The following is an 8,558-nucleotide window of genomic DNA, read 5'->3' on the forward strand; positions in this document are numbered from 1 at the left end:
TGGGGGAACAATGCAGTTCGGGGAAAAATGCATAACAACGTTCACTAGACCTATATCTACTAGATCTACGTATTGATGATGGCAATGACAAATAATGAACGGTCAGAAAAATATAGTCTAAGTCACATTTTGCAGAGAAATAGAGTTTTTATGAAGGCGACAGATGCTTGCACGCACTGTATGTTTCCCGGGAGACCGAGAATGTTTTTGGGAGGTTTATGGCCTGCTAGAGTAATAAAAAAGTAAAGTTGTCCCTGGATCCAATCCGTACATTGGGGATTGCCTTGTTAATGAGACAACTTCCCGGGCCTTCAGCATATTGTGGTAGGGTGGCCAGTTCCTTTCCATGCAGCCTTTACTTCCCCAACTCGAAGTTAGGTACCCGTAACTGCTTGGTTGGCAGGAGGGGGAAAATATTTTTTTTAAAATCCGTGTCCGAACCTAAGCTCGAACTCGGACTTTCTGCTTTGGAGATGAGCGCACTAACCGCTCCGCCACCGCACCCTCGCTAGAGTAATGCTGGGTGTAAATCGAATAAAACATGCTGCAGAGCGTGGGTAGGCGCTATATAAATGCAATTTTACCACTATTATTTCATCTCGAGAAGAATAAAACCGACCTGTTTGTAACTATGTTATTTTTTACAGCCGGCCTTCTCAGATTGCTACCTGAAGGTCGTTTTTTGTTATTCTTTTACGACCGTGGACTGTTAAAAGATGCGGCTCTTTTTGCAGGGGAAATAACACCACTATTCCCCAGAGAAAAATCAATGGCTCTTGAATGGTAGCAGAGAGTCCCATTGGGGTGTAACACACCACGATGATAAAGACTCACCAGGAGTACTGATTTGTGCCCTCATTTCCGAGGTATCAGGAACAGATTTCTTCCCGTCTCCACCAAGATAAACTTATATTTTTGGTAGTGCTGTGAGCGGCTGTGACATTTTGAGCTACCAAAACATCAACGACGCTTCGAAGCCTGAGGTTATTATTCGTGCTATTCGAAGATCGTATGTGAATGGTGTTTTTTTGTTGTTGAATATTTGTTTTGTTTTGTTAAATTTAGTTTTTTGTTTGGTTTTGTATTGTTTATTATCATTATTATCATTATTATTATTATTATTATTATTATTATTATTATTTTACTACAAACCGTAAATTATGAGAAGTCTATCGCAACATTCGCTATCCAAAATTCACTATTTTCTGCGCTGTCCATTGGGTGTGCAATGTCACTTAGGCTATTTAGTACCATACGATGACGTCACATCACCACTCATAACGTTTCGAATAACTGTGAATAGAGCAAAAATCACGAATGTCGAATAGTTAGGTCGAAATGGTAGAATTATTATGTGACCACGGTTGTTCACAGTATTGGTAGGTTTCACTGAAGGCTCACAGTCATTATTATGACAGAGATACTCTCTGGCAAAACACCGAAAAATCAAAGCCCCTGAGCGAAGATCAAACAACAATACGGCTATAAAACCCAAGACGGAATAAGACACTACGCGGACTTGACGTAGAGAACGGTGCTACCGTCTTATGACAGAAAAACGTATATGCCAAAAATGAACTTTTATAAAAGAGGACCCCCCCCCCTCCCACAAACATTTTTATGTGTTTTAACTTAACTAAAATTTGATCGATTTGGTTATTTTATGTTAATATTCGTTGGCCGGTGTAGCTTTTGTCTGATTTGCTGAGATATGCAGTAAATTATCATGAAGTAATTGATTAAAATTTCTTTTCTCTTAACAATATCGGAATGTAATTAGGTCACAGCGCATATTTTTAAAAGCTCAAAACTTCCTTGCTTTTAATTGCACTGTCGTAAACCCAAGAAAGAAAGACGCGTCATGAAAAGGGGTTTGTCCTCTGTACAAAAACGCTACTTGACCTAATTACGAATATACGTTGTTTTGTCATAAGACGACAGGGTGGGGCTTGTGTGATCTGAGATGACGCACGATTTCTTTGACTTTGCTGACTTTGGCCATCTCTGTCTCCCTCTCTTTCCCATCTTTCACCCCCCCCTCTCTCTCTCTCTCTCTCTCTCTCTCTCTCTCTCTCTTTCTCTCTTACGCACACATCTTTTTCACCCCCCCTCTCTCTCTCCCCCACTTTCTTTCTTTCCCTCTGTTGGTGGTTGGCAGCTGCCCTGGGGTGGTTTGCTCCTTCTTTTCGATCAATATATCTATTGTCATTATCTTTCCTTCCTATTTTCTTTGTACGTTACTCTCTAGTAATATTTCTAAGCTTCGCACTTATGATATGACCTATTTGAGTTGCAAGTGCCGTAAAACTCTCACTTAAACTCTCTGTCTGTCTGTGTGTATGTCTGTCTGTCTGTCTGTATGTCTGTCTCTCTCTGTCTGTCTCTCTTTTCCTCGCCCTCTGTCTGTCTGTCTGTCTCCCCCCTCTCCCCGCCTCCCCTCCTCTGTCTTCTTTCCTCTGCACGTCTCTCCCTTCTACATCACTGTTTCTCCTCTTTCTCTCTTCTCTCTCCTTCTCTCTTGCACTCAATCCTCATCTGTCCTTGTTTGTTTTCCTCTTGTGTCTCTTCTTTTATCTACCCCACCCTCCTTACTTCTCTCGGTCTTTCCTCCTCCTCCACCCCCCCTCTCTCTCTTTCTCTCCACTTCCCTTCTGCCCAAGGCGTTCATCACGGAGATCAAACGTGAATAGAGGAGCTCACTCCACTGACAAACAACACACTTTTGGGTGGCTGCTGGGGTAAAAACAAAACAAAACAAAACAAAAAACAACCAAAACAGAAAAAAGGAGAGGAAAAGACAAAGGACATTTTTTGGTACTCTATCAGACGCAAAAGTCATCAATAATAAATGACTTCAGAAGCAGAAACAGCTTCACACCATTAGGAAATCAAATTGATTTCTGTCTTTCAACTTAAAACCGGTATTAAAACTAACACCTGATGTCGGAAAAGAACGCGTTGTAAGTCAACTTTTTCTGTTAGTCTCCTACAAACCCAACCCAGTAAGACGTAAATAGATTCCTCCAGAGTCAAAGACGGGACCACGCTCTCTCAAGTCGTGCCCGGGCTTTTTATTTAGCTGGTCCGGATCACTGAGCGACAGCTCGGTCCGAATGACGAATTCTTGCTTTTTTACTTTAACCCTATCCGTACGCCCTGGGGTCATTTTGTACCCTCGGGTGGTATCTTTCACATTTTAGAATACTTCTTGTTCGAGGATCTCTTTGAAACTTTCAGTAATTCTCAAAAAATCATTTTGACAGACTGCTATGCTGAGTGTGTGGATCGGATTAACGAGTAAATTTCCTCTTTGGAAAGTGGTGGCACAGAGTTCCCCATATCGTATTGATACGATAGTAAAACACGACGTACGGATAGGGTTAAATACTTCACGTGGGGTCGGCGGCCTAGGGGTTAGGCTACCGGACCCGTAGTTGTAAGATTGCAGGTTCGAGGGTTCTAGCCTCAGCTCGGTCCGACGTTGTATTGTTGGGAAAGGTACTTTACACGAATTTCCCATTTAGTTCAGTCCTTTTGGAGATGGATGTTGAACTTGATGTCCCGATTTTTGAATTGGCCTAATATCTAATGGTGTTGACATGAGTGATAAACCTATGCCATTTAATTTCCCTTAATTTAATTTTTGTTTTGTTTTGTTTTGGTAGAGGTTTTACGGCGCTCGCGACTGCATTAGAAGGTCATATGAGCGCCAAGGGGTGGATGTTAACAGAGAAGTCCTTACAGGGAATCAGGCTTACTCTGCTCACCTCTCTAGCTTCAACAGCACAAAGTCTGCTTCGACTATCAAGGCACCCCGGAAATAGCTGGTCACAAGAGTGTGACAAACTTACAAAAGAAGTAGAGGAAAGATGGCGATAGTAAGGATTGGGAAAGAAAAAGCAGTAGTTCCCTGTTGCAATTCAGGCACAGTTATGAGCATGACATTCATTTACAATTCGAATGTGCATAAGAACATGGTTAATGTCCTTCCTTTGAGAATAGCCTTGGATACTTCAGTCAGCAGCACCGCCCCGGGAGGTTAATTTCATTTCATAGCACACACTTAGATAATATTTACAGGTTGGACTGTTTCAGCCCTGCTTGTCAGCGCGGACATAACGTCACTGGTTCACAACTGAATAAACTCGATACCCCCCCCTCCCCCCCCCCATTACCACTGTCAAACTGTTTTTCCTTCATGTCCATTCCACCCCCTCCAGCTAAAAAAACCAAAAAACTCCCCCCCCCCCCCAATACAAAACAAACAAAAATTTTCAGTTTAGTATCGAATTTATGTCTTCCCTCCGGTATCGAATTCTCGTCTTCCCAAAAGACAGTTGAACAGAGGGCAAAAATCAGTATCGTGAAAATCCACCTCTTCTTACGTAACAGAAATGATGGCGTACACATTGTGCTCCACCAACAGTGGAGTTTAGCCCCCCCCCCTAACCTCCTCCCTAAGGTAGAACACCAGATTATATAAATCCCCTGACCCCTGAAAGTGTAGGTTAGTTTGAAAAAATCGACCGACAAGTAGACTAATGATGATAGTAGTAATCTTAATCTTAGTTTCATAGATTCAACCAAAGATAGTACATAAGATTGTTCACTCAGCCAAAAAAGTGTCCGTGGAAGTCCGTGCATTGCTTTAGGTGGCACTGTACTCTTTGTTTTGAAGCTCTTTTTCGTTTCTCCAAAAGAAGAATAGAAACAGCACAGTTTGTTACTTTCACCTTCATTGTTTTTCACACGTGTAGGGTAACTCTCTTCGCAAAGTCCGCGCTTTTTCCGAAGAGGGCTCCCCCGAATTTTGAGGACTTTTTTTTAATTGGCTCAAAATGAGAAGTGAACTATTTTGTTATACACCATCTTTGATTCAACGCTTCTTTCCACACTTTAAGTTTATTTATCGAGAAGCAGAGGCTCCGAATTTAGCGTTTATCTAAGAAAGAATCAAGCCAAACGGGCGGAGACCCTTGAGAAGTCCCTAACACAATCATAATTTTTGAGCAGCCCATTGGGGATTCGAACGAGAGTCCTCCGCATCACAGTTCAAATTGACATCCACTGAGCTAACGGTATGTGCTAAATATCAACCATAGAGATAAGCGACACATGGCGATTGCTGGAAAAGCCATTCGGAGATCTCACAGGAAGAAGTGCTCGGCTCAGCTTTCAAGATGGCGGTCAATCTGCCACGGCTATTGCTGGATACTGATAACTTGATACTATTTTCAGACTTCCGGCCATAAACAAATCCACCTACGTGTTGAAAAGCCAGTTGAAAATAGAATCGGACCTTATAAAACATCATCAGAATCAGCAGCATCGACAGCTCCTAGCAACAATTGCGACAACAGATGTAAAACGATTTAGAAATAAAAACAGATGAAGTAATAAAATTCGATACAACAAAACTATCGTCAGTTGTTCACCCTGTTCATAATTTCCTCCCCTTGGCCACACCCAGAACCAAAGGGGCGATAACACACGCATGTCAAGGGGCCCACTTACTGTGGGCAAGAAGAGTTATTGCTCTTATCGTTTCCGAAAAGGCTGGGCGAATTGGCCGCGTATACAACACTCGGCTGATGACGGACCCTATATTGATGGGATGATGGCTTTCGAACAAAATCACGCTTGATACCGTTTTACTGCCTTCGGATGAGATCCGAGGTAACCGATCAATATTATTGCGGGGAAGTTTATTCAAAATTCGAATCTTTATGGACAGATCACGCTTTAAAATAACTTAGATCATTATTATGTTTTCTGATCTTGAGCCAATGATTGCTACTCGCTGATCTGTAAATTTTGTTATTCACGATTCTGATGACAGAAACTTGACACTCCTTAAACTTAATCTTTGTGATCTATCACCCCTGTGGCGTGGGTGAGAGGAGAGACATTCGGCTTGTCGAAGGTATACAGTTGTATTTTTGAAATCTCTGCAGCCAAACATTTTTATGTCATTACGTTTGGTAGAGCTTGAAAAATTAAGATTCAAGGGGGGAAGGAGGGGGGGGGGGGGGGGGGGGCTTTCGTCGAATTTGCCAATTTTGGTTAATGTTTTGCTAGTTTCATTCTGTCTGTCAATACTGAAAATGTTTTCATTAAAAAGGACCATATACATAAACTGGTGACTCTTTTGAAAGTGGTGTAAAAAGAATACGCCGTGGAGTAAAGGCAATTGTCCACAATGGTTTTCACTTGACTACTGCCCCCTCCTCCTATTTCTGTTGTATTCATATGCGTTAATAAGGAAAGGTATTTTCAAACTTTGCATTTGATCGAAACATTTTTTTGATGATGTGTCTGTAAATGTTGACAAGCGTACTACTCTAGTCGTTTAACGTTGTGAGCTGTTCTCTGAGAATTTGGTGGCACATAAAAAGGAAAAGGGAAGTGAATGCAAAGAGCTTTTCCACATGGCTGTAGTCATCATTCTGGAAAGCAGAAATAACCACAATAGCGTTGGAAGACGTGTGCAATGACGATTTCAAACACTTAAACAGACAAACTAACGAGCCTGTAAGCGACTAACCTGTCAAACTTTCAGAAAAAAAGGAAACGGGGGGAAAGAGGGGGAGGGGGGGGGGGGGGCTCGTGACCTAGAGGTAAAGGTGTTCACCCCACATTCAAAGGTTCCGGGTTCGAATCCGGGTAGCGACCGAAAGTTTTTTCCCCCTAAAATTATCTCCTTTCACCCCCTTTCGTGCTCTCTAGCAATGTTCTGTCGTCTGCTTTCGTCTTCACTTTCTGCCCTTACCCCCTCACCTCCTTTGCCTCATCCTCTGGGCTTCTGACTCTTTCTGCAGCCTTTCTACTGCTACTCCTTAACACCTTCTTACTGCTGTTTTTCAACCATACCCTTGATCTTCTGGTAGGGAAGATCTACACCTACGAGTAGCTTTCTTGGACAAGGGTGAAAATCTCGGAGGCCCAGAGTGCAAGTTGCGCACGTTAAAGATCCCTTGGCGGACTAAAATCGATAAGAGTAGGCTTCGGTCGCCACCCGGGAAAAATTCAAAATTTCCTTCCAACTGAAAATGTTCAATGTGTCCCGCGCGCTCATGCCCTTATGCAGTTGGGAGCGCCGTTAAACGTTTACCAAAAAAATGCAAAAGAAGTAAACAAACACAGGAAAACACAAAACTCAACTGAACTTCTCTAATTCTTCCGAGTGAGCTCTACTCCCGGCCCAAACACATAGAGAAAAACACGTTTCATTTTATCCAGTGCCAGATCTGCGACAGAAATCGGCGATTATGGTTCTCTATTCATTCCTTTGCTCGGATGCTCTTAACAAAGCTACGTTTCTCTGATCTTCCCTGTTACCCGTTTGTTTAGGTTCCCAAAGTAGGTTGCCCTAGGCCAGCCCCTGTTCCGTTTGCCTTTAATTTTGTGAGTGAGAGCTAGATGTTTAAAACCTTTACGTCGCTCCCTGATTGTTTTTAACATTGAGCGTCCCACGTGGGCATCATCGAGCGCTACCTAATTTGATTTCTTTTCCTTTCACAATATTCTCAGCAGTCTCATAAGAAACTACATATCTGTAGCTTCTCTTTTATTTTCATTGTCTTTAGTGATTGCCCAGCATTCACAGCCATATAGAAGGGTTGACCATCCATAGCATTTCAGAACTTTCATTTAGGTAGTTATTGAGATGTTTTCTTTTTTCAGGATTAGGCTAATTTTATTGAAACTAGCCTTAGCTATTGCAATTCTCCGTTTTATTTCTGTGGAACATTTGGCATCACCCACATACAAAAGAAAACAAAACTTCTCACAACACGCCCCCCCCCTAAAAAAATAAAATAAAAATAAATAAACAACAAAAAAACACACACCCAAACACACACGTGCGCATGCGCACACACACACAAAGCAAAGGGAACATGAACCCCCCTCGCGGCATGTCGAATGATCCCCGGAAATAGCTTTCCATGAATGAATGTTATTTTTATTATTTTTTCTTTTCATCTTCACCGGAATGATACTGCACATTTTTCTTTTGCTTCAGATGCGGACAGCGTAATAATTTCTGTTCGACATGGCGTCCTTGCTTCGGAAAAATGTCGACCGCAGCCTAATGCCCGTTATGCGAGCTTCTGAACTGTTTTGCATTTTTCAATCTATTCCCTTGTCGGTTGGGTGGGGAATTAGTTGCTGTCAAGACAAATAGCGATTGAGGAAGAAAGATGGCTGTAAAAAACAGCGGATCGCTAGGGTTGTTAAGTTGTGTACTTGATTTTTACTCACCTTTTTTTTTCATCATCGCTTATCGCACATTGAAGAGGGTCACAAATGTAGACATGGATAGAGAGAAAGGAAGACCAGAAGGAAGGTGGGTAAGGGGGATTACGTGTCAAGTAGGACTACTGTCAAAGGGAGAGCTTTTTGAAGGAAAGGAGTGATAGAGAACGACAGATGTAGGTCGGTAGAGAGAAAGGAGGGAGAGGGAAAGAGAGAGGGAGAGGGAAGGGAGAGGGAGAGCCAGAAGGAAAGGGACAGACACATAATGAAGAGAGAGAGAGAGAGAGAGAGAGAGAGAGAGA

The sequence above is a fragment of the Aplysia californica genome, unplaced genomic scaffold, assembly GCF_000002075.1.
Source record: "Aplysia californica isolate F4 #8 unplaced genomic scaffold, AplCal3.0 scaffold00235, whole genome shotgun sequence".
Classification (NCBI taxonomy): domain Eukaryota; kingdom Metazoa; phylum Mollusca; class Gastropoda; order Aplysiida; family Aplysiidae; genus Aplysia; species Aplysia californica.